The sequence below is a fragment of the Lactuca saligna genome, chromosome 8 (assembly GCF_052625555.1).
Source record: "Lactuca saligna cultivar CGN05327 chromosome 8, ASM5262555v1, whole genome shotgun sequence".
NCBI lineage: Eukaryota > Viridiplantae > Streptophyta > Magnoliopsida > Asterales > Asteraceae > Lactuca > Lactuca saligna.
The window spans coordinates 210,252,652-210,277,257 of record NC_136424.1 but is presented as its reverse complement, the minus strand read 5'-3'; the positions used below and the strand labels follow the sequence as shown (position 1 = coordinate 210,277,257).

The following is a 24,606-nucleotide window of genomic DNA, read 5'->3' as shown; positions in this document are numbered from 1 at the left end:
TGTTATGGATACTCGGGAGTGGGTCAGGCGGCAGTGGGCGACGTGCCTATGGTAAGAGAGTTTGCAGATGTATTCCCTGAGGAGTTGCCTAGGATACCTCCGGAGAGGCATATAAAGTTCAGGATCGATATAGTCCCTAGTGCGGCTCCGATAGCCAAGGCACCGTATCGGTTGGCTCCTCCTGAGATGTAGGAGTTGTTTACACAGCTACAGGAGCTGTTAGACAAGGGATTTATTCGACCGAGGAGTTCACCCTAGGAACCCCAATTCTGTTTGTGAAGAAGAAGGATGGGTCGCATCGGATGTGTATAGACCATCTGGAGTTGAATAAGGTAACAGTGAAGAATCGTTACCCACTTCTGAGGATCGATGACCTCTTTGACCAGCTATAGGGAGCATCTTGGTTCTCCAAGATCGATTTGCATTCATGGTATTATCAAATGAGGGCCAGAGAGGAGGATGTGTAGAAGACTGCTTTTCGGACATGTTATGGCCACTATGAGTTCGTGGTGATGCCTTTCGGGCTCACCAATGCTCCTGCCGCGTTCATGGATCGTATGAACCGCGTGTGGAGACCGATGTTGGATCGGTCTATGATAGTTTCGATTGATGACATCTTGGTTTACTCCAAGACGCAAGAGCAGCATGAAGAGAACTTGTGAGAGGTTTTGGATACCTTGAGAAGGGAGAGCTTGTATGCTAAGTTCTCCAAGTATGAGTTCTTGTTGCGCGAGCTGCAGTTTCTTGGGCATCTTGTCAACAAGGACGGGATTTCATTTGATCCGGCCAAGGTGGAGGCCGTGATGAGGTGGGAGGTTCCTAGGTCTCCATCTGAGATTCAGAGTTTCTTGGAACTGACAAGCTACTATCAAAGATTCATTCAGGACTTCTCCAAGGAAAGTCGTGGTCTTTTGTTGGGGGGTTGAGCAGCAGGCCGCATTTTAGATGTTGAGATAGAGATTGTGCGAGGCGTCAATCTTAGCCCTTCCAGAAGGCATGGAAGACTTTGTGGTATACTGTGATATGTCCATTTCGGGTTTGGGCATGGTATTGATGCAGAGAGGGCATGTTATAGCTTACATTTCGAGTCAGCCGAAGCCTTACGAGGCGAATTACCCAACACCTGATTTGGAGCTGGGAGGTTGTTGTTTTCACCCTCAAGATTTCGCACCATTACCTCTATTGGGTTCGTTGTACCATTTACACGGACTACAAGAGCCTGAGGTATCTCATGGACCTGCCGAATATGAATATGAGACAGCATCGGTGACTTGATGTGGTGAAGGATTATGATTGTGAGATCCTCTATCACCTGGGGAATGCTAATGTCGTGGCCGATGCGCTTAGCTGCAAGGATTATGATTCGGGAGTCCCACCAGCAGGCCATGAAGGAGGAACATCGGAAGAGTGAGCGAATTGTGGGTCAGGTTTCCTCCTTTAACTATGATAGTCGGGGATTGTTGACTCTTCACCGTAGTTTGTGGGTCCCTTATTACGGGGGTGTGCACCAGGTATTGATGGTAGAGGCGCACAAATCCAAGTTCTCTATCTATCCCGGGACGACGAAGATGTATAGGAATCTTCATCTTGATTATTGGTGGCCCTGTATGAAGAGGGGCATAGCTTGGTTTGTGGAAAGGTGCTTAGCCTGCAGAAGGTCAAGGCTGAGCATCAGAGACCTCACAGCAAGGTCCAGCCATTGGATATCCCAATGTGGAAGTGGGAGGATATTATCATGGACTTCATTACGAAGCTTCCTAGAACCGCGCGAGGGGTGGAGTCGATTTGGGTCATCGTTGATCGATTGACCAAGAGCGCCCATTTTCTTCCGATTCAGGGGAGCATTTCGGCCGAAAAGTTGGCTGACATCTACATCCGGGAGGTAGTTGCACGGCATGGGGTGCCAGTTTCAGTGTGTTCACATAGGGACGTGCGGTTCACTTCGTGGATTTGGAAGAAGTTTCATGACGAGCTGGGTACTTGATTGCATTTTAGCACCGCCTTTCACCCGCAGAAGGATGGTTAGAGCGAGCGGACCATCTAGACTCTGGAGTACATACTGCGGGCATGTGTTTTAGACTTCGGACGTAGTTGGGATACTTACCTTCCATTGGCTGAGTTCTCCTATAACAATAGCTACCATGAGAGTATCGACTGTCCTCCTTTCGACATGTTGTATAGGAGGAAGTGCAGGACCCCGATATGTTAGGGAGAGGTTGGGAAGAGAGTCATGGGGAGTACCGAAGTGGTACTCAAGACTATGGAGAAGATCCAGCAAGTTCGGAGTAGGCTTCAGACTGCTCAGAATCGAAAGAAAAGTTATGCCGACAAGCGTCGATCAGACCAGGAGTTTCAGGTTGGGGATATGGTGCTCCTGAAGGTGTCGCCATGGAAGGGAGTCATTTCGTTCAGTAAGCAGGGCAAGCTGGGCCCCAGGTATATTGGACCCTTCAGGGTTATGGCCCGGGTAGGCAAGGTGGCATATAGGCTGGATCTGCCAGCCGAACTCAATCAGGTTCATAGCACTTTTCATGTCTCCTAGTTGCGGAAATGCCTGATAGACGATTCAACGGTGGTACCTTTGGAGGATATTCATGTTGTTGACAGCCTGAAGTACATCAAGCGGCCAGTGGCAATCCTTGACAGGAAGTCAAAGGTTCTGAGAAACAAGAGAGTGGAGTTGTAAAGGTTCAGTGGCTCCACCGCAAGGGCTCAGAATGGACCTGGGATCCGGAGGACGAGATGAGGTAGCATTACCCCGAGCTTTTTCAGGATCGAGCAGCAGACTTCGAGGATGAAGTCTAAGATAAGTGGGGGAGATTTGTAATGCCTGATTCATGGTACGCCTGTTATTCAAGTATTTTGTGTTTTTCTCTAGGACTTGACGAGTTGGAGGCCCAACTCGTCGAGTAGAGTCATGACCCGCAGACAGTTTAAGTGACCTACTCGACGAGTCGTGAGGAATAACTCCGCGAGTTTTTGTTGGTTAAGTGAAACCCTAAATCTAAGAGTTACACCTTATTTAAACATCTTATCTCAACCTTCATCGTCCCTTATGCTCCTAGAAGACATCATATCGAAACCCTAACCGTTCTTATTGTGTTTTTGAGCCTTGCGGTGCTACCTCTTGTGTTTGAATCTTGGAAAGGAGAAGGAGACTTATAAGGCCAAGGGGAAACAAGAAGATCCAGAGTTTAGAGCTCATTTTCAACTTATTTGAGGTATGAAGCTGAACCTTTGTATATAGATCTTGATTTTCGGCTTTTTTTCTACATCTTTCTAAGCCCTAGAGTGGTGGTATTTAGGATTAAGTGTTGGAGGACCGTGGATGCTTTAGATCCTGGGCTATTGGGGGGGGGGGGGGGGTTATGGCACAAAGGTGCCCACTTTGCTGCCATGAACACCCCATGCACCTTGGAGGCCATCTTTTATGGCTTTTTGGGCCAAAGACCCCTTGCATGTGCACCAAGTTGGAAACTTTATGTATGAAATGGACATTAGGGGCTAGATCTATGGTTTTGAGGTGTTAAGACTCATTTAAATCAACTATATAGTATTGGTCAATGATGCACTCGAAGAGTTGTTCTTGGGACGCGACGAGTTGCGATGTAATGACCCCCAAATCTTTTCTGTGGATGGACCAGTTGTTTAGGAGGAAGTCCCATAGATGTTTAGATGCGAAAGGGGACCTGGGAATCATGGGACTCAATGAGTGTATGAGTAGACTCGACGAGTCCAAGGAAGTCTCCCAATATTTGAAGATGGACTCTACGAGTTGTTCATACAACTTGGGGAGTCGTAAACTGGACATGTTCTTATGAGGGAGATGAACTCGCCTAGTTAAAAGAAGAACTCGATGAGTCGGATGAAGATGCTCCCGATTGTTTGAATCAAGGAAAAATCGACGAGTTCTCGCTAGACTCGACGAGTGGAGTCGGGGTTGGATCGGGTTAGTGGAGTATGGACTCGACAAGTTGGTAGATCAAGTCGGCGAGTCAGGTCAACTAGGCGTTGACTTTGACCAATGGTGACTTTGCCTGGTTTTGGAATTGACCCTTGTTAGGGTTGTATGTTCTGTTTGATGATTTGAGGGTTGTCGTGTAGGGATTGAGGAGTCGAGGAGAGTCAACCTTCACGCCAAGGACAATTCAGACACTACACGACATCGAGGTGAGTTACCTTTCAGTAGAAGTGGGTCTACGGCACCAAGGCCGGACCACTAGTAAGAGTTGTATTTGAGATGATTGTCTTTGTGATAATTGTCTGGTCTGATTGTTGGATATGTGGGTATGCTAGACTGCTAGATATGTGAGTATGCTAGTTTGGTAATTGCCATGTTATATGAGATAGTATCAGTAGAAGGGGACTAGTCCCTGTTTCGGTTGTTAGGACTAATGGGTAGGTCGGACACCCCATATATGTTTGACAGCATGATTATGATATAATGTTATGTTTTAGTAGTAGGGGGTGAAATAGTCCCTGTGTTCGGTTGAGATAGACCAGAGGGTAGGTCAGCACACGTGAATAGCTCGACATGAGTAGGTCAGCACCCCAGAATAGCTCGACATGGGCATGTCAGTACCCCTGAATGGCTTGACATGGGTAGGTTAGCACCCTAGAAATGGCTTGACATGGGTAGGACGGGCGCCTCAGAATTGCCAGACAGTATGTATGCTATATGATTATATGGTATGTGGTATGATGGGGGAACTCACTAAGCTTTGTGCTCACTGTTTCAGTTTTTGTTTCAGGTACCTCTTCGTACAAGGGGAAGGAGTCGGCGGTGTAGTAGCGCATCACACACGCACACATGGTTTCCGCTTAGAGTTTTCTAGGATTGTACTATGATATTTCATTACTTCAGATGATATGGTTTTGAGACATGATACTATGGTTTTATGTATTGACATGATTTTTGCAATGTCATGATAAGTTATTTTATAAACTGCTTAATTAAAAATGAAATTTTAACCCCGATTATATATATATATATATATATATATATATATATATATATATATATATATATATATATATAGAGAGAGAGAGAGAGAGAGAGAGAGAGAGAATTAGCATTAGGTGTTTCTAAGATGATATGGCATTTTGGTAATTATGTGCGAGATTTGGATATTTTCTTGCAATGGTTAAATATTTTTAGGGTATTAATAAGAAATAAAAAAAATAAAAAAACAAGGCGCGTACGTTGCACATCTCCCCCTGCCCCCTCTCTCATATCTTCTTCTCTCTCTGTCACTTGTCCCCCTACCATTGGCTTGGCTTTTATTTTATTTTTCCATCCATTTCATTTTTCAATCATAACTTTTTTTTCTTTGGAACAAAAAAAAAATTAAAAGACAAAAATACAAAAATGGTCGTTGTGGTATGCATTTTATTTGTGTGTTAGTCCAAACTCAGACTGTTTTGGCTTCATGATCCTTTTGGCCATATATACACTCTAATTTCTCCACCTATATCCCCATAACGGGTTTTGATCCCTCGACCTCATAAAGAGGGAGGGGGCTCCTTACCAAATGGGACAGACCTCATTGGCATCTTTATTATATTTATATTTGATTTTTTATAAGTATTGTTATGTATTAAATAAAGATAAGGGCCCATATTCTCTCTCCTTCTCTCTCTCTCTCTCTCTCTCTCTCAGCTGCATCAATTAACTTTTTGGCCAGAAATACTAATTTATTTACGTCTGTACCAGATAACTCAAATGCTCAAACTTAGTTTACAAAGAAATAGCCAACTCTGAGATCCCCTCCGAAGATGATTGTTGGCATTTTCCTATGTATTTGATCATGTAACACCAAATCCACATCACACAAATTTTCAATTTCAACGTCATTTAAAAAAATGTGTAATTGAGAAATATACCTGATGAAGAAGATGAACATGATGGCGATGAAAGTGAAGACGACCTTGTTGGCTTATTAGGTTTTAGGCTTCTCCAGATTTGGTATTCGATTCCAGATTTTGGTTAATTGGACATCACTGATCAATAACCCACATCCTCCAGAATGAATTGTTCCAAGATTCTAGATATAGGTTTAGAAAAGAGTTCGTTATAGCATCATCCAGTTTCACACATGATCAACACAAAATTTCGATCAATAGGTTACAAAACCAAACTATAGGAATCCTTGTGATGTTTATCGATAGAGTTTCCCTGTCTCTACATCCCTTTTCTTTTAATGTTGTAGAACAAAGGAGTGCTTTTACTTTTTTATATTCTTTTTTATTATACATGGTGGTTTTAGTGATTGTGATGATAGAGGGTGAAAATGTTGATCTAGAGATCTTAGTGAACAATGGATAAGAAGATGGTATCTATGATGGAGCCTTCTCTCTAGTCGTTTGTGTTTAGATGGATTTTTTTAATGGATGTGAAGGGAGAAGGGATTCGTGTTTGTAATTTGATTTTTGAAATACCTAGAGGTAATTTTGATTTTTGATCTTTTAGAAGATGAAGATGGAAACTGATAATGGTGAGAGAGAGAGAGAGAGAGAGAGAGAAAGAGAGAGAGAGAGAGAGAGAGAGAGAGAGAGAGAATATGTTCTTGTATCTTTATTAATACATAAAAAATACTTATAGAAAAAAATTTGAAATAAATATAATAAGGGCAATATTTTCATTTCAATTTTGTGAGAATTCAAGTCCACATACAAACATGCCAAAAATACCATGAAATTGGATTAAAACCCCCCCAAAAAAAAATACATAACTGAGAGGCCATTTTTACAATATTGTATTCTTAAACAATAATTCTCTACAATATAAGCATTATCATGAAAATTTGCAATAATAATAATAATAATAATAATAATAATAATAATAATAATAATAACTATAAATAAAAAAATAATTTTTAAATATTAAAAAAACCGAGAAAAATCTCCAAAAATCATAAAAATTTGAATGATACTTCTACTCATTATAGAAGTGACTTAATAAAAATGATTTTTTTTTAAATAAATTTTTTAGGTGTTTAATTTTTAATTTTAAGAAATATTATTTTTATAAAATATAACGAAATTTGTTTTATCCGAATTAGAAAAAAAGCAAATGATAGAGGTTTTGGTAATACTATTTTAGTGAGTTTGTAGAAGATTTTTTTGAATATATTGTTAAGGATACAAACGTTTTATTTATAAGATTTTAATTTTTTATATATAAAAAAAAAAATTAGATGTTGAAATTTTCATTCTCCAAATTAAACATCCTTTTAAATATTTATTATATATAATATATTATGAAAATTTTTAAAACAAACATTTATAAATAATGTTGTTTAGATATCACACTTTATTATAAAGTATTTTTTTTTTAAATATTAAACATAATATGATCCAAAATAAGATGATTCAAAATGATTATGATTCAAAAAAAATATTATGATTCAACAAATTTATGATCCTTAAATTGTTATGATTCAAAGATTTTATGATCCTTAAATTATATCATTTATGACACAAAATTAAAGTATTCGAAATATATAATGATCCAAAAAAATTGAAGAAAAACTTTATTTAATTGAATATAATGTAGACCCAAAATCATATGATTCAAAATGATATGATCCAAATTATTATGATTCAAAATTTTATAACCTAAAAATAATATGACTCAAAAGTAGTGTAAATGAAAAATATTATGACGCCTAATATTTTTATTATTTAAAAAATTTATAATTGTTAAGCATTAAAAATTCGAAGCGATATTAGTTTAAAAACATTAGAAAAATCAAAAAATAAATCAAAAAATAAAAAAAAAGTAAAAAAAAAAAAGTAAAAAAGAAACACTAGTAACTACAAATATGTAGTAAAGATATTAAAAATTACGAGCCATAAACATCTACCTTAGAAAGTTTAGAAGATGCTTCAGAGATAAAAATGGAGGTTGAAGAGATGGCCGATATGGCGAGAAGGACGATGAGAGATTACAAGAAAAGGATATGCAAAGAACATGGACCAGGTCTAGTTCCACCTGAGATACCAGCCGAAATAAGTTTTGAGCTCAAATGGCATATTTTATCAATGCTCAAGGATATACCTTTCGTCGGGAAAGAATATGAAGATGCTTTCAAGCATATTGATGAAGTGAAGGACATTGCCAACTACTTAAATATTCCTAATATGCCAGGAGAATTTGTGATATAAAGGATGCTTCCGGTGACATTTACCGGCGAAGCAAAGGTTGGCAAAAGTCACTTACACCCGGATCCATTACTACAAGCAAAACTCCTCATAACGCTTTTATTGAGTAATTTAGTCCACCTTCTAAGATCTAGAAGCTCAAAAAGAAGATTGCTAACTTTCAACAAGAGGTTGGAGAGTCATTATATGAAGCATGGGAGATATATAAGGGCTTGCTTAGAAGTTTCTCTCAATATGATCTTAATGTCCAACAAGAAGTTTCCATCTTCTATGATGGATTAAATGTAACAACTAGACAACTTCTTGAATCCTAAGGACCGATGACGAAGAAGGATCCGACCACCATAAAAGAGTTGTTTGAAGAGTTTGCGAAGCACTCACATGAGTACCACAACCCACGCAAGGATCTACTAGAATTAAAGGAGATGAAGGGAACGAGAACACGGTTACGCAACCAACAAAGTTAGAAAATATGGATAGGCGAATAACAAAGTTGGATCAATCAATCCACGCTATAAGAGTGGAGTGTGATAATTGTAGTGGGCAACATTTGACCAAGGATTGTGATCTAGATGAAAATGGGAATAAGAAGACACAGGTATTCTATTCAAGTGGTGACAAGTATGATGAGGATTGGAGGAAGCCCAAGAAGGAGTGGTTGCCATATGCAGAGTATAAGAAGAAAAAATATGAGAAGTACAGTCAAACCGGTTGGGGTTTTTACCAAAAAGAGCAACCACCATCCGAAAATAAGATGGATTTCGAGTTAGTACTTCATTGATTTGTGTAAGCATCTGAAAAGAGGAATGATGCTACTGATGCTAGTATGCGAAATCATCAGGCTTCCATCAAAAATAGTGAGACTCAACTTGGGTAACTTACAACAATTGTTAATGAGAGGTTACCACCTAGAAATCAAGTCTCAAAATACAACCTCATGTAATGGTGATCTACACCTGAGAAGAGGTTCATTTTGAGCCAATTGTGACCCGTGAAGAAGCTACCATACAAGCAAATTCGTGTTTAGAAGAAGAGTAGCCTAGAGCCAAAAGAGCAAAAAGTGAATAGTTCTCTGATGATTCACCACGTCGTGGTGACATCAGCACATCGTGGTGATATCATGACATCGTGGTATCGATAAGATAAAAAAAATTCTCTCTTTGATTCATATCAGCCTCCTTTTCCATTCCCATCTCGAGCCATCAAGCACTCTTTGGAGCACAAACAAAAGAAATTTATCGAAGAAGTGCTTGCACTCTCGATAAACACACCATTTCTCAAGTCAATGGCTAAACTTCACAAGTTTGAAAAAGATGTTATGAATAATAGGAAGGAGTTGGAAAAGGCCCCCAACAATAGTGTTTAATGATTTGTGTTTAGACGCGATCACTAATGGATTGCCAATCAAGATGGGAGATCCAAGCCAATTCACCTTGCCTTGTGAATTTGGCACCTCCACTTCTATAAATGCTTTAGCCGATTCGGGGGCATGAATTAGCCTTATGCCTTATTCTTTCTACCAAAAGCTCATATTAACAAAGCTCCAAGACACAAGGATGACATATCAGATGCCAAATCACTTGATCACTTACCTAGAAGGAATAATTGAAGACTTTTTAGTGAAGGTAGGAAAGTTTGTTTTTCTGGTTCACTTTGTGGTTCTTGACATGAAGGAAGATGAAGAAATTCCTAATGTTTTGGGAAGATAATTTTTAGTACAACAAGAGCTCTAGTTTACATCCACAACTCAAAAGTTCGAAACCAAGAGTCTTAATTCCCATTATTTTTGAGGTAATCATATTTACTACACCTATGGTTCTAAAATAAGAAGAAGTTAAGATAACTGATGAAGACATGGGTGGGGAATTAGAGGAGCCAATAGTAGTGAAGATGGAGTTAGATAATGAAGGTCCTAAAGACGAAAAAAAAAGAACATGAAAGTGAAAGGAAAGAAGAAAAAGCTTAAGCATGAGGAAAGTGCAATTAAAAAGAAGAAGGAAAAATCAAAGAAGGCATACAAAAGAAGTGTTCAAGCATACAAATGTAAATGAAATGAACAAAAGGAGCAAAGGGAGATCTCACTCTCAATCGCGACAACGTAGAGTGGAAAGGGGTCTGTCAAAACACGCAATCCATTTGTGTTATGCCATGTTGTGGTCTTCTATCCATAACGTTGTAGCATGAGGGTTTCTCCAAAACCTTATCTTTGACCCCTCTCCCCCATAAGTCTTCGACTTATCCTCTTAGTAAAATTGGTGTTAAACAAATTGATCAGTGTTTTAAAACTAATCAATGTGTCTACTTCCACAGTTATATGAAACTCATACAACTTGGAAGTTTCTCTAAATCTACTAGATCTTTAAAGAGGTAAGCCAATGTCATTTAACACAACTCGTGCTTCAAATTCAGAGATAATGCCAACTATAAATTTAATTCTGGTCATATCTTGAATTTATTCAAGGTCAGTATGACTCCCACTAACTTCATGATACATATATGTTCTTTCTCTCAAATAAAAATCCTTTTAAGATACAAGAACCACATTCTCATGTGTATTTAAAACAAATATCCAAAGTTTTCAGTAAGCACCTGACAATGTGACACTTCTCAGATCTTGATTTAAGTTGGTCATTGTTTACTCATCTAATGAAAGACCTCACAACACTAGACCTAAAAGTCAAAAAAATTTCCAGCTCCATATTTCACAATGTGTCTTCAAAACCTACTTAGTCAGTTTCAAGGCTCTGAACATGCTCCACTATCTCAGGGTTATATTCCTAAAACGTAAATGGTAGTGAAGCATGACTCATCATAAATCGAACCATATAGCATTTGATTCTCAACAACATCATTATACTATGGTGTTCCTAGAGAATCAAATTGGGAAAATATCCCACAAACTATGATGTCATTGAACTTTATACTCAAGCATTCTCCTTTCTTTTTGGATTGGAGACCATTTATCTTCATGCCTAATTGATTCCCTACTTTGTGCTGATACTCATTGAGACTTTTCAAGGTGTCAAACTTACACTTAATTACATAATCATTATCATGTATGTGGTTACTTGTGGCAGATCTAAAGTTCCACATACACCACTGTATACAAGATCCAACAATCCTTCACCTCATTCACATGTCCACATGAATGGTGATTTAGTGGCCAACTAGAGCTTGGCGATACGATTCTTACTTATGTTGCCAAGGCGATTATACCAAAAGCATGTTATTATCTAAACTATTAGAGGAACCAATATTAAATTTAACCTTTCTATTATTAAAAACACAAACTACAATTTAATGAATTCCATAAGGTGCTCCATGTATAGTCCATGGAGGTTATGAAACCATGGATCATGGAATATGAAAAACATGTCAATTAGGGTTTACATGTTGTAACCCTACTTGTGACACCACTATAAAAGGACCCCATGGGCTACCAAAATCGGCATAATGTGTAGAACAAGAGGGCTAGCCGATTTTGAGTGATAGTGTACTTCTATTAAAGTTATCTCAAGAGTTGTGGTGTTGTGTGAAACACGTGAGGCATAACATTTAGGGTGCTACGCTCACAAAGTTCTTAATGAATCCAAGCAACAAGACAGGTGTGTTCTCTAACTAGCTTTTATGTTTCAAGTTCCCCATGTCATGCTAGTTAGGTTAAGAACCTTCGAAAAAGTAAATTTGCATGTATCTAAGAAAAACATAGATCCAAGGTTTCTAGGGTTGCATGTACCACTTAGGAGTGTTAAAAGGCTCAAACCCTTCAGTGGTATCAGAGCCTAGGCTTGTTTTCTTGATTCTTCACTACAAGGAAAACAACCTTTTACGATGCTCATTGCACGTCGTAAAACGCTCAGACGACGCGCAAATGCGCGTCAAGAATAGCCCTATCATAAGAACAGACGACGCGCTTTTGTGCGTTATCTAGAGACGACGTGCATTTATGACACGCAATGCATATCATTAAAGTTGTTGTCAAGAAAGGCCATGTCATAAATGAAGATGATACACATTTTTACATATCGTAATTTTTTTTTTAAAAATTATTTATAGATTTACTAATTTTCAAATTAAATTTGCATTTAATGTCTCATAATAGAAAATAAAATGCAATATACAAAAAATACAATCCATTGCACAAAAGCTAATGTACATCATGTGAAAAAACTGTAATACATTGATATTAATGGGATCTCATTACACATTGTTATTAAGAGGTTTTCCCTAACTATATAACCTAATACTACAACACCTTCTTGTTTCAGATATCATGTCAAAAAAAATCCTTCCACCTGGTGTACTGGGCTGCTGTCCGGACGTGGATGACAAGTAATGAAAATAGATGTAACAGGATCAACCTGCCAAAAGAATAGACCAAATTAATTAGAAGCTGAGATGCTACCTATAGGATAATCCAAAAACACATTAAGTACATGGACGTACTGTGGATCAATAATTGCAGACACCAAAATAATGAAAATAGATGTTTGTTGGCTACACAAGACACATAACAAATGTAGCTGATATGACACAACCAATGAACCAGAGGTAATGTGATCCAAACTTGTTTTCCTTGTCTATAGCAAATGAAACAAAGATGCATTTATTGAAAAAAAAAACTAAGAATTTAGGCAAGGGGACTTACTTCAACCAAGCATGATGAAGAACCTTGATTGTGAATCTTCACATTCTCTTACTGTATTGTAAAATTCAACCAAAAATAAAGAACAAAAAGATCATTTGTACTAAATTGATTACTACATCAAAGTGAGCATGCTTATCCAACCATCAGGGCCAAATATGTAGTATATACCCTAAAAAATGTGCAAATATCAAAACATCACTCACACATACACAAGTCGGATCTATACACACACAATAGAATCTAATAATAAACACCAAATATATGTACATAAGGATGCATATCCTTCTCTAAATATACTAACAAATAAAAAGGAGATACATGCTAAGAATTTGTGTGGAATAGAGGTAACCTTAACAACATGAATATCAATTAGGTGCAAGTGAAGAAATGCAACTTCAAAATTGAAAAGAGTAAAGTACATTGTTATTTCCTGCAATTTGCCCAAACTGAGAATAAGTAGCATTGTTCAGTAACCTACCTTGACAAGCCTGAAAAGATTGAATAAAAGCAATGAACAATCCTCTGCTCTCAATATATTTGCATTATTCTTACAAATTAAAAAAATCAAAGATTATTTTTAATAGATAATGTTAAGAAAAATATCAACAAAAAAAAACTCACCTAGAATCAGATAGTAGAGAAATTAACCTACACACAGGAATGCACCAATTAAGCTTGTGTGAAGTATTAAGAACTTTAGATAACATCTGGACAACCCTTCACTTAACAGTATTGGCTGTAAAAAAAAAGCATAAATCGCTAAAAACTAGCAAATATTAACTTTTAAGCAACAACATAATAAATAAAAGAATACCTAGGCATGTGGCTGTTCAACTAAGCCAGCAAGAAAATCAAGAAATCTTTGAACTTTATATGCATCTGTATCAGTTAAGACAGATAGATCTGAAAGCTACTCTTCTATATAAAGTATCATAGGAGTATGGCTGCTCTATCAGCATGTACACATGCCACACATAAAAAAAATCCTCAACATGTCTTGTATAACAGCCCACGCTTGTTTGTTAAGAAACTCCTAAACTAAAAAAAGATAAAAATAAATTAATATTAAAGGGATTAATTTTACTTACACTAATAGCACAACGTAAAACAATCTTTTAAAATGAAACAAACATGTAATGTCAATATAAACTCTCTAAGTTTAATATTTAATCTTGTCATGTAACCATCAAACCATTGAGAATCAATTGTCTAACATTTTTGCCATTTAGGGGTTAGCATTAAACCATCGAAAGTTGTGTTCTTTTCATTGACTTGTAGCGTGAAATTTATCTGGTTTGTTTTTCTAGTCTCACATGCGGATAATAAATATGTAAGTGATGTCTTTTTTAACAGCTAATCCAGATTTGTTTTTCGATTCCAGATTTGGGTCAATTGGAAATCACTGTTCAATAACCCACATCCTCCATAATGAATTGTTCCAAGATTCTAGATATAGGTTTATAAAAGAGTTCGTTATAGCTTCATTCAGTTTCACACACGATCAACACAAAATTTCGATCAATAGGTTACAAAACCAAACTAAAGGAATCCATGCGATGTTTATCGATAGAGTTTCCCTATCTCCACATCCACTTTCTTGTGATGTTGAAGAACAAAAAAGTGCTTTTACTTGTTTATATTTTTTATTATAGGTGGTGGTTTTAGCGATTGCGATGATAGAGGGTGAAAATGCTGATTTAGAGATCTCAGTGAACAATGGGTAAGAAGATGGTATCTACGATGGAGCCTTCTCTCTAGTCGTTTATGTTTAGATGGATTTTTTTAATGTATGTGAAGGGAGAAGGGATTCATGCTGTAATTTGATTTTTGAAATAGCTAGATGTAATTTTGATTTTTGATCTTTTAGAAGATGAAGATGGAAACTGAGAATGGTGCTAACGAGAGAGAGAGAGAGAGAGAGAGAGAGAGATCATGTTCTTGTATCTTTTTTAATACATAAAAAATACTTATAGAAAAAAATTGGAAATAAATATAATAAGGACAATTTTTTCATTTCAATTTTGTGATAATTCAAACCCCCATACAAACATGCCAAAAGTACCATGAAGTTGGACTAAAACCCCGAAAAAAAAAAAACACATAACAGAGGGGCCATTTTTACAATATTGTCTTCTTAAACTATAATTCTCCACAAAATAAGCATAATCATACAAATTTGCAATAATAATAATAATAATAATAATAATAATAATAATAAGAAGAAGAAGAAGAAGAAAACAAATAAATAAATTTTAAATATTAAAAAAACCGAGAAAAATCTCCAAAAATCATAAAAAATTGAAGGATACTTCTACTCATTATAGAAGTGACTTACTAAAAATGTTTTTTTTTTTTAAATAAAATTTTGAGGTGTTTAATTTTTAATTTTAAGAAATATTATTTTTATAAAATATAATGAAATCTGTTTTATCCGAATTAGAAAAAAGCAAATGAAAGAGTTTTTGGTAATACTATTTTAGCGAGTTTGTAGAAGATTTTTTTAAATATATTGTTATGGATACAAACAATTTGTTTATAAGATTTTAATTTTTTATAAAAAATAAGACATTGAAATTTTCGTTCTCCAAAATAAAGATCCTTTTAAATATTTATTATATATAATATATTATGAAAATTTTTAAAACAAACTTTTATAATTAATGTTGTTTAGATACCACACTTTATTAAAAGTTTTTTTTTAAATATTAAAGATAATATGATCCAAAATGAGAGGATTCAAAATGATTATGATTCAAAAAAAATGTTATGATTCAACAAATTTATGATCCTTAAATTGTTATGATTCAAAGATTTTATGATCCTTAAATTATATCATTTATGACCCAAAATTAAAGTATTCGAAATATATAATGATCCAAAAAAAATTTGAAGAAAAACTTTATTTAATTGAATATAATGTAGATCCATAATCATATGATTCAAAATCATATGATCCAAATTATTATGATTCAATATTTTATAACCTAAAAATAATATGACTCAAAAGTAGTGTAAATGAAAAATATTATGACACCTAATATTTTTATTATTTAAAAAATTTATAATTGTTAAACATTAAAAATTCGAAGCAATATTAGTTTAAAAACATTAAAAAAAATCAAAAAATAAAAACAAAAAATAAAAACAAAAGTAAAAAAAGTAAAAAATATAAAAAAAATATAAAAAAAAAAATATAAAAAATAAAAAAAAAACACTAGTTGCTTCAAATATGTAGTAAAGATATTAAAAATTACGAGCGATAAACATCTACCAAAGAAAGTTTAGAAGATGCTTCAGAGATAAAAATCGAGGTTAAAGAGATGGTGGATATCGCGAGAATGACGATGAGAGATTACAAGAAAAGGATACACAAAGAACATGGACCAGGTCTAGTTCCACCTGAGATACCAGCCGGAATAAGTTTTGAGCTCAAATGGCATATTTTATCAATGCTCAAGGATATACCTTTCGTCGGGAAAGAATATGAAGATGCTTTCAAGCATATTGATGAAGTGAAGGACATTGCCAACTACTTCAATATTCCTAATGTGCCAAGAGAATTTGTGATACAAAGGATGCTTCCGGTGACATTTACTGGTGAAGCAATGGTTTCGCAAAAGTCACTTACACCCGGATCCATGACTACAAGGAAAACTCCTCGTAACGCTTTTATTGAGTAATTTAGTCCACCTTCTAAGATCTAGAAGCTCAAAAAGAAGATTGCTAACTTTCAACAAGAGGTTGAAGAGTCATTATCTGAAGCATGGGAGAGATATAAGGGCTTGCTTAGAAGTTTCTCTCAATATGATCTTAATGTCCAACAAGAAGTTTCCATCTTCTATGATGGATTAAATGTAACAACTAGACAACTTCTTGACTCCTAAGGACCGATGACGAAGAAGGATCCGACCACCATAAAAGAGTTGTTTGAAGAGTTTGCGAAGCACTCACATGAGTACCACAACCCACGCAAGGATCTACTAGAATTAAAGGAGATGAAGGGAACGAGAACACGGTTACGCAACCAACAAAGTTAGAAAATATGGATAGGCGAATAACAAAGTTGGATCAATCAATCCACGCTATAAGAGTGGAGTGTGATAATTGTAGTGGGCAACATTTGACCAAGGATTGTGATCTAGATGAAAATGGGAATAAGAAGACACAGGTATTCTATTCAAGTGGTGACAAGTATGATGAAGATTGGAGGAAGCCCAAGAAGGAGTGGTTGCCATATGCAGAGTATAAGAAGAAAAAATATGAGAAGTACAGTCAAACCGGTTGGGGTTTTTACCAAAAAGAGCAACCACCATCCGAAAATAAGATGGATTTCGAGTTAGTACTTCATTGATTTGTGTAAGCATCTGAAAAGAGGAATGATGCTACTGATGCTAGTATGCGAAATCATCAGGCTTCCATCAAAAATAGTGAGACTCAACTTGGGTAACTTACAACAATTGTTAATGAGAGGTTACCACCTAGAAATCAAGTCTCAAAATACAACCTCATGTAATGGTGATCTACACCTGAGAAGAGGTTCATTTTGAGCCAATTGTGACCCGTGAAGAAGCTACCATACAAGCAAATTCGTGTTTAGAAGAAGAGTAGCCTAGAGCCAAAAGAGCAAAAAGTGAATAGTTCTCTGATGATTCACCACGTCGTGGTGACATCAGCACATCGTGGTGATATCATGACATCGTGGTATCGATAAGATAAAAAAAATTCTCTCTTTGATTCATATCAGCCTCCTTTTCCATTCCCATCTCGAGCCATCAAGCACTCTTTGGAGCACAAACAAAAGAAATTTATCGAAGAAGTGCTTGCACTCTCGATAAACACACCATTTCTCAAGTCAATGGCTAAACTTCACAAGTTTGAAAAAGATGTTATGAATAATAGGAAGGAGTTGGAAAAGGCCCCCAACAATAGTGTTTAATGATTTGTGTTTAGACGCGATCACTAATGGATTGCCAATCAAGATGGGAGATCCAAGCCAATTCACCTTGCCTTGTGAATTTGGCACCTCCACTTTTATAAATGCTTTAGCCGATTCGAAGGCAAGAATTAGCCTTATGACTTATTCTTTCTCCCAAAAGCTCATATTAACAAACCTCCAAGACACAAGGATGACAATTCAGATGCCAAATCACTTGATCACTTACCTAGAAGGAATAATTGAAGACTTTTTAGTGAAGGTAGGAAAGTTTGTTTTTCCGGTTCACTTTGTGGTTCTCGACATGAAGGAAGATGAAGAAATTCCTAATGTTTTGGGAAGATAATTTTTAGTACAACAAGAGCTCTAGTTGACATCCACAACTCAAAGCTCACACTTCATGTGGAATATGAAGCTATCCCCTTTGACCTTTCTATTATTAGGAAGATGAAGAAATTCCTAATGTTTTGGGAAGATAAATTTAACGTTTCTATTATTAGAAACAAAAACTACAATTTCAAGAATTCCAATTTCAATATAATGCTTTAAACATAAAGCAACCATGTTTATTATTGCATTAGGTGTCTAAGTTCATAACTATTTCTGGAATGTACTCGAGCCGGTTGGCATGGTCCATTTGGGTTGTATGGCATCATGACACTTGGATAGACTAAATGAGAGAAATGACATTTATGGTTTATTAATATATTATAAGTTCTAATATATTAATAATATTTTAATTAGTATTGATCAATAATTAATTTAGAACTGATTTGGTGATCAAAAGGAGACTAATTAAATATATAGGGTTGATTGTGTTAATCATCCATTCTTATATAGTGGGCTAATGATCCATTGTTTTATTGAATTGGGCTAAAACCCATAAGGTGCTCCATGTATAGTCCATGGAGTTTATGAACCCATGGATCATGGAATATTAAAAAACACGTCAATTTGGGTTTACATGTTGTAGCCCTACTTGTGAAACCACTATAAAAGGACCCCATGAGCTACCAAAATCGACATAATGTGTAGAAGAAAAGGCTAGCCGATTTTGAGTGATAGTGTACTTTTATCAAAGTTATTCCAAGAGTTGTGGTGTTGTGTGAAACACTTGAGGCATAACATTTGGGGTGCTACGCTCACAAAGTTCTCAATGAATCCAAGCAACAAGACAGGTGTGTTCTCTAACTAGCTATTATGTTTCAAGTTCACGATGTCATGCTAGTTAGGTTAAGAACCTTCGAAAAAGTAAATTTGCATGTATCTTAGTAAAACATAGATCCAAGGTTTCTAGGGTTGCATGTACACCTTAGGAGTGTTAGAAGGCTCAAAACCCTTCAGTGGTATCAGAGCCTAGGCTTATTTTCTTGATACTTCACTACTAGAAAAACAGCCTTTTATAATGCTCACTGCGTGTCGTAAAACGCTTAGACAATGCGCAAATGTGCGTGGAGAAAGGCCCTGTCATAACGAGACACGACGCGCATTTATGACACGCAATGCATACCATTAAAGCCGCTGTCAAGAAAGGCCATGTCATAAATGAAGATGACACACATTTTTGCGTATCGTAATTTTTATTTTTTATTTTTTAAATTATTTATAGAATTACTAATTTTCAAATTAAATTTTAATTTAATGTCTCATAATAGAAAATAAAATACCATATACAAAAAATACAATCCATTGCATAATAGTTCATGTACATCATGTCAAAAAAATGTAATACATTGATATTAAAGGGATTTGCTATACATTGTTATTAAGAGGTTTTCCCTAAGTATATAACCTAATACTACATTGCTATTAAAGAACATCTTCTTGTTGCAGATATCATGTCAAAAAAAATCCTTCCACATGGTGTACTGGGCTGTTATCCGGGCGTGGATGGCAAGTAATGAAAACAGATGTAGCAGGATCAACCTACCAAAATAATAGACCAAATTAATCAGAAGCTCAGATGATACCTAGACATGCACAAAGACCGGATCTGATCCGATCCGATCCGATCCGGTTTGATTATGACACGCCCAATCCGATTCAACATTTAATCCGAACCGGTTTCAAACCGGTTTTGACCGGTTTTCCGAGCCCCGCATCCGATTCGGTGTAATCCGATCCGATCCGAAATCCGATCCGATTTTCTCTATTTTTTTTTTAAATACACATTTTTTGGACTTCAAATATAACACAAAATGCAACATGGGTACATTAAAATAGTTAAAACATACATCAAACGTCGAATTAGAAAGAGTTTTTAAACTAGTTAAATAATAATAATAATAATAAAGTGGCGTTATAACATTTAGCCAAATGGAAATAGTTTTTGTGGTCTTCCACTTCGTGTTGCCTTCATTTAATTATTCTTCAACCGCCACGCAAGTAACTAGGGGTCTCATCAATGCCATATTCTTCATCCCCGTCTTCATCTTCGACTTCATCGTCATCGTCTTCGTCTTCCGGAGTAGTTGATAAGCCTTGTGCATATTCTTCATCCATGATCTCCGGTTCAACATTTTGTGATAGTGGGCCTTCAAGTGATGCCAAGTATTGTATACGTTCCACAGAATCCAAGTAATCCTTCAAGAAAACGCAAACCTCTACCGCAACCGGGGTGAGATTCGTCCTCAACTTTGATAAAACTCTTCCACTAAAAGAAAAAGCGGATTCCGAAGCTACCGTGGAAGCTTGGACGGTTAGTAAATCACGGGCCATGACGGAGAGAATAGGAAATTGTGCTTCCTTTTCTCTCCACCAAGCCAAAAGATCCAAATTTTTAAATTGTGGTGCACTCATGAATTTTAAAAAGTTTGAACCCATATAAATTCCAAGTTCGCTACTAGGCGTTAATGTGCGTGATCTTTTGTTTTGCTCCTCCAAAAGGTAGTTATAAAGGTCGATATGAAAATCCGTTCGACCCCCATCACTACCCGATGCACCGCTAGTAGAGTCGGTTACACTTGCAAAAGTGTTTGACATATTGCCATATTTTGTAGCGTAAATGTCAAACAAATTAGTAAAAGTATCATTAAAAATGTTTATTTGGTTACGGATGTAGTTTGAGTTATCTTTGTGCAAATTTAAAGACATAGCAATTTTGGTAATCAAAGCCTCTACACCCGTAACATTGATACATGGGTTTAATGCTGCGGCGCAAGTAAAAAGTGGTGGCATTTCTTTGAAATATTTGACTAGTTTTTGTCTCATTGGTCTCGTAACCAAAACAAATATTTCACTTCTTTGTTCAAAACGTTCCAATTGTGCGGACATCAACCATAATTCATTTAGTAACAACGGACTTGTAGGGTAATACACACCCGATAGAAAAGTGGTTGATTGTTTAAAAACTTTTAACATTTCCACAAACTCTTCCATCAAATCCTAATCATAATCCGAAACCGGGTTTTTTCCATTTGAAATTGTGTCGTAAAATAATTGCAAAGTGATTCTTTGACGTGTCAAACTTTCAAACATCATGCATGTTGAACTCCATCTAGTGTCACAATCCCAATGAGGACTATATGGAGTTACGTTAATGGAAATGGCAAACTTTCGATATTTTTCCATTGTAGCTTTATGTCTTCCAAAAACTCTAGTTAACACAGTTTTGAATTTTTCAATCGTCGAATCTATCATTTTTAAACCATCTTGTACCGCAAGATTAATAATGTGACAAACACATCTAGTATGAAAAAACGAGCCATCCAAAATAGGTTTATATTTTGCAATTAATCTTTTTGCCGCGGCGGTATTGTTACTTGCATTGTCAAACGAAATAGAGAAGATTTTGTCGCGTAAATTATAAGTCTCTATAACGCTTACTAAAATTGCAAATAATCTTGCCCCCATGTGAGGATGCGCAAAAAGTTCAAAAGCAATAACTCGTTTGTTCATTACCCAAGTAGAGGGATCTATCCAATGTGCCGTGACACAAAGATAGCTTTTGGGACAACTACCCGACGAAGGACCAAACGTCACAGGTTAAAGAAACACCGGTTTTTATATTTAAAAATCCCAATTGCATATCTTTTTTGGCTATATCCCAATACTTTAAAGCATCACGTCTAAGAGAAGTGCGACTTACTTGCCGGTATTGCGGTTGCATTTTTTCCCGCAAAATCCTTGTTAAACGTAGGTTGTCGAAGTGGTTGAAAGGATAGCCCTCTTGAATCACGAACTTGCAAAAGCTTTCACGAAGGTCATCATTGTTGTAAATGAAGATCAACCCGTCGGGAGTAATATTTGGTTGACTTGGATCGCTTTGACCTTTTACAGCCGGACAAGTTTTTGTTGTATGACTCCTTAACGTGCTATTGCCATCTTTTCCCAAAAACATTCCGCACTTCATGCATCTCGCTTTTTCCTTCCCGTTCGACAACAAACACAAATCGTAATGTTCCCACACTTCTTTACTCCGAGTGGTTGGTATGATTTTAACCACCGTTGCATCCGAATCTTGACCCGCGGTTGAATTTCTCGAGCTCATTTTTTTGAGTATTATGAGAATAAGTAGTAAATGTTTTGTGTAAAATTGAAATGTAGCAAATGAAAGGTATATATAGGTGTTTAGAAGTGCCAAAAAGTCAAAAAAAGTCAAAGTAGCCGTTTTTTTTAAGTTCTAACGGCTAGTTTTAAAAAAAAAAAAAATTTCGAAATTTCCCGTTTTTTAACGATAACAAAAAAATCCGGTTTCAAACCGGTTTTGGATACGGTTCGGTCATAATCCGGTTCTCGATCCAGGGGTCTAATCCGATTGCCATCCGAAGTCCCGATCCGGTTTCAATCCGGTGGCCGGTTCAATCCGATTCGGTTCGGTCAAAACCGGTTTTGACCAAATCCGGTTTTCGGATCGGATCGGATCCTATAGCCCAAACCGGTTTTTGTGTGCATGTCTAATGATACCTATAGGACAATCCAAAAACACATTAAGTTTGTGGATTTACTGTGGATTAATAACTGCAGACACCTAAATAATGAAAACAGATGTTTATTGGCCACACAACACACATAACAAATGTAGTTGAAATGACACATCCAATGAACAAGAAAAGAGGTAATGTGATCCAGACTTGTTTTCCTTGTCTGTAGCAAGTGAAACGAAGATGCGTTGATTAAAAAAACTAAGAATTTAGGAAAGGGGACTTACTTCAACCAAGCATGATGAAGAACCTTGATTATGAATTCTTCACATTCTCTTACTGTATTGTAAAATTCAACCAAAAAAAAGAACAAAAAAGATCATTTGTACTAAATTGATTACTACACCAAAGCAAGCATGCTTATCCAACCATCTGGGCCAAATATGTAGTATATACCCTAAAAATTATGCAAATATCAAAACATCACTCACACATACACAAGTCGGATCTGAACATACACAACAGAATCTAATAATAAACACCAAATATATGTACATAATGATGTGTATCCTTCTCTAAATATACTAACAAATAAAAAGGAGATACTTGCTAAGAATTTGTGTGGAATAGAGGTAACCTTAACAACAGGAATATTAAATAGGTGCAAGTAAAGAAATGCGACTTCAAAATTGAAAAAGAGTAAAGTACATTGTTATTTCCTGCAATTTGCCCAAACTGAGAATAAGTAGCATTGTTTAGTAACCTACCTTGACAAGCCTGAAAAGATTGAATAAAATCAATGAACAATCCTCTACTGTTAATATCTTTGCATTATTCTTATAAACAAAACAAAAAAATCTAAGATTATTTTTAATAGATATTGTTAAGAAAAATATCAACAAAAAACACTCACCTAGAATCAGATAGTAGAGAAATTAACCTACACACAAGAATGCACCAACTAAGCTTGTGTGAAGTATTAAGAACTTTAGATAACATCTGGACAGCCCCTTCACTCAACAGTATTGGCTGTCAAAAAAAAAAAGAAGCATAAATCGTTAAAAATTAGCAAATATTAACTTGTAAGCAACAACTTAATACATAAAAGAATATCTTGGCATGTGGCTGTTCAAGTAAGCTAGCAAGAAAATCAAGAAATCTTTGAACTTTATATGCATCTGTATTAGTTAAGACATATGGATCTGAAAGCCACTATTCTATATAAAGTATCATAGGAGTATGGCTGCTCTATCAACATGCTTGTTTGTTAAGAAAATCCTAAAGTGAAAAGATAAAAATAAATTAATATGAATGGGATTAATTTTACTTACACTAATAGCACAATGTAAAACAATCTCTAAAAATTAAACAAACCTATAATGTCAATATAAACTCTCTAAGTTTAATATTTAATCTTGTCATGTAACCATCAAACCATTGAGAATTAGTTGTCTAACATTTTTTGCTCTTTAGGGTTTACCATCAAACCATCGAAAGTTGTGTTCTTTTCATTGACTTGTGGTGTGAAATTTATCTGGTTTGTTTTTCTAGTCTCACATACGGATAATAAATATGTGAGTGGTATCTTTTTTAACAAATAAATGTTTCACATTTTCATTAAAACCGAACTACCAAGATGTTATAAAATAAAATATCACAAATAGTTGAAAGGGCTTTTAAGCCACTCGTATCAGTATCCAATATCCTTAGTGGTATTTATTATGGAAAGCTAACTGAACTAAGGCTATAAGCAAAGACATATTAATATTATTAATATAGGAAACTATTGCATCATATTCACTTGGATTTCTTATAAACAATTGATGGATATATATGTTGTTGAGATCACTCCATTGCTTATTGCCATAAGTAATTCCTAGCCAACTAGATTACGTTACCCTAACACTTGAAGATAGCAAACAACTTTAAATCCAAGGGAAAAATCAGGATAAGGGTAAGATAAATCAGGATAAGGATAAGATGTTATTACCAAGGAGCAA

The 24,606-nt window shown here is 35.8% G+C and overlaps 2 non-coding genes across 2 annotated transcripts; both read right to left on the bottom strand.

Moving 5' to 3' along the window:
• Nucleotides 1-8,297: 8,297 nt before the first annotated feature.
• Nucleotides 8,298-8,404, bottom strand: LOC145013502 (small nucleolar RNA R71). The gene has a single exon (XR_013665057.1). It is a non-coding gene; the product is annotated as a small nucleolar RNA R71 (small nucleolar RNA).
• An 8,111-nt stretch (nt 8,405-16,515) lies between these two features.
• On the bottom strand, nt 16,516-16,622 carry LOC145013485 (small nucleolar RNA R71). Its single transcript, XR_013665041.1, has one exon. It is a non-coding gene; the product is annotated as a small nucleolar RNA R71 (small nucleolar RNA).
• Between the last annotated feature and the right edge of the window lie 7,984 nt (nt 16,623-24,606).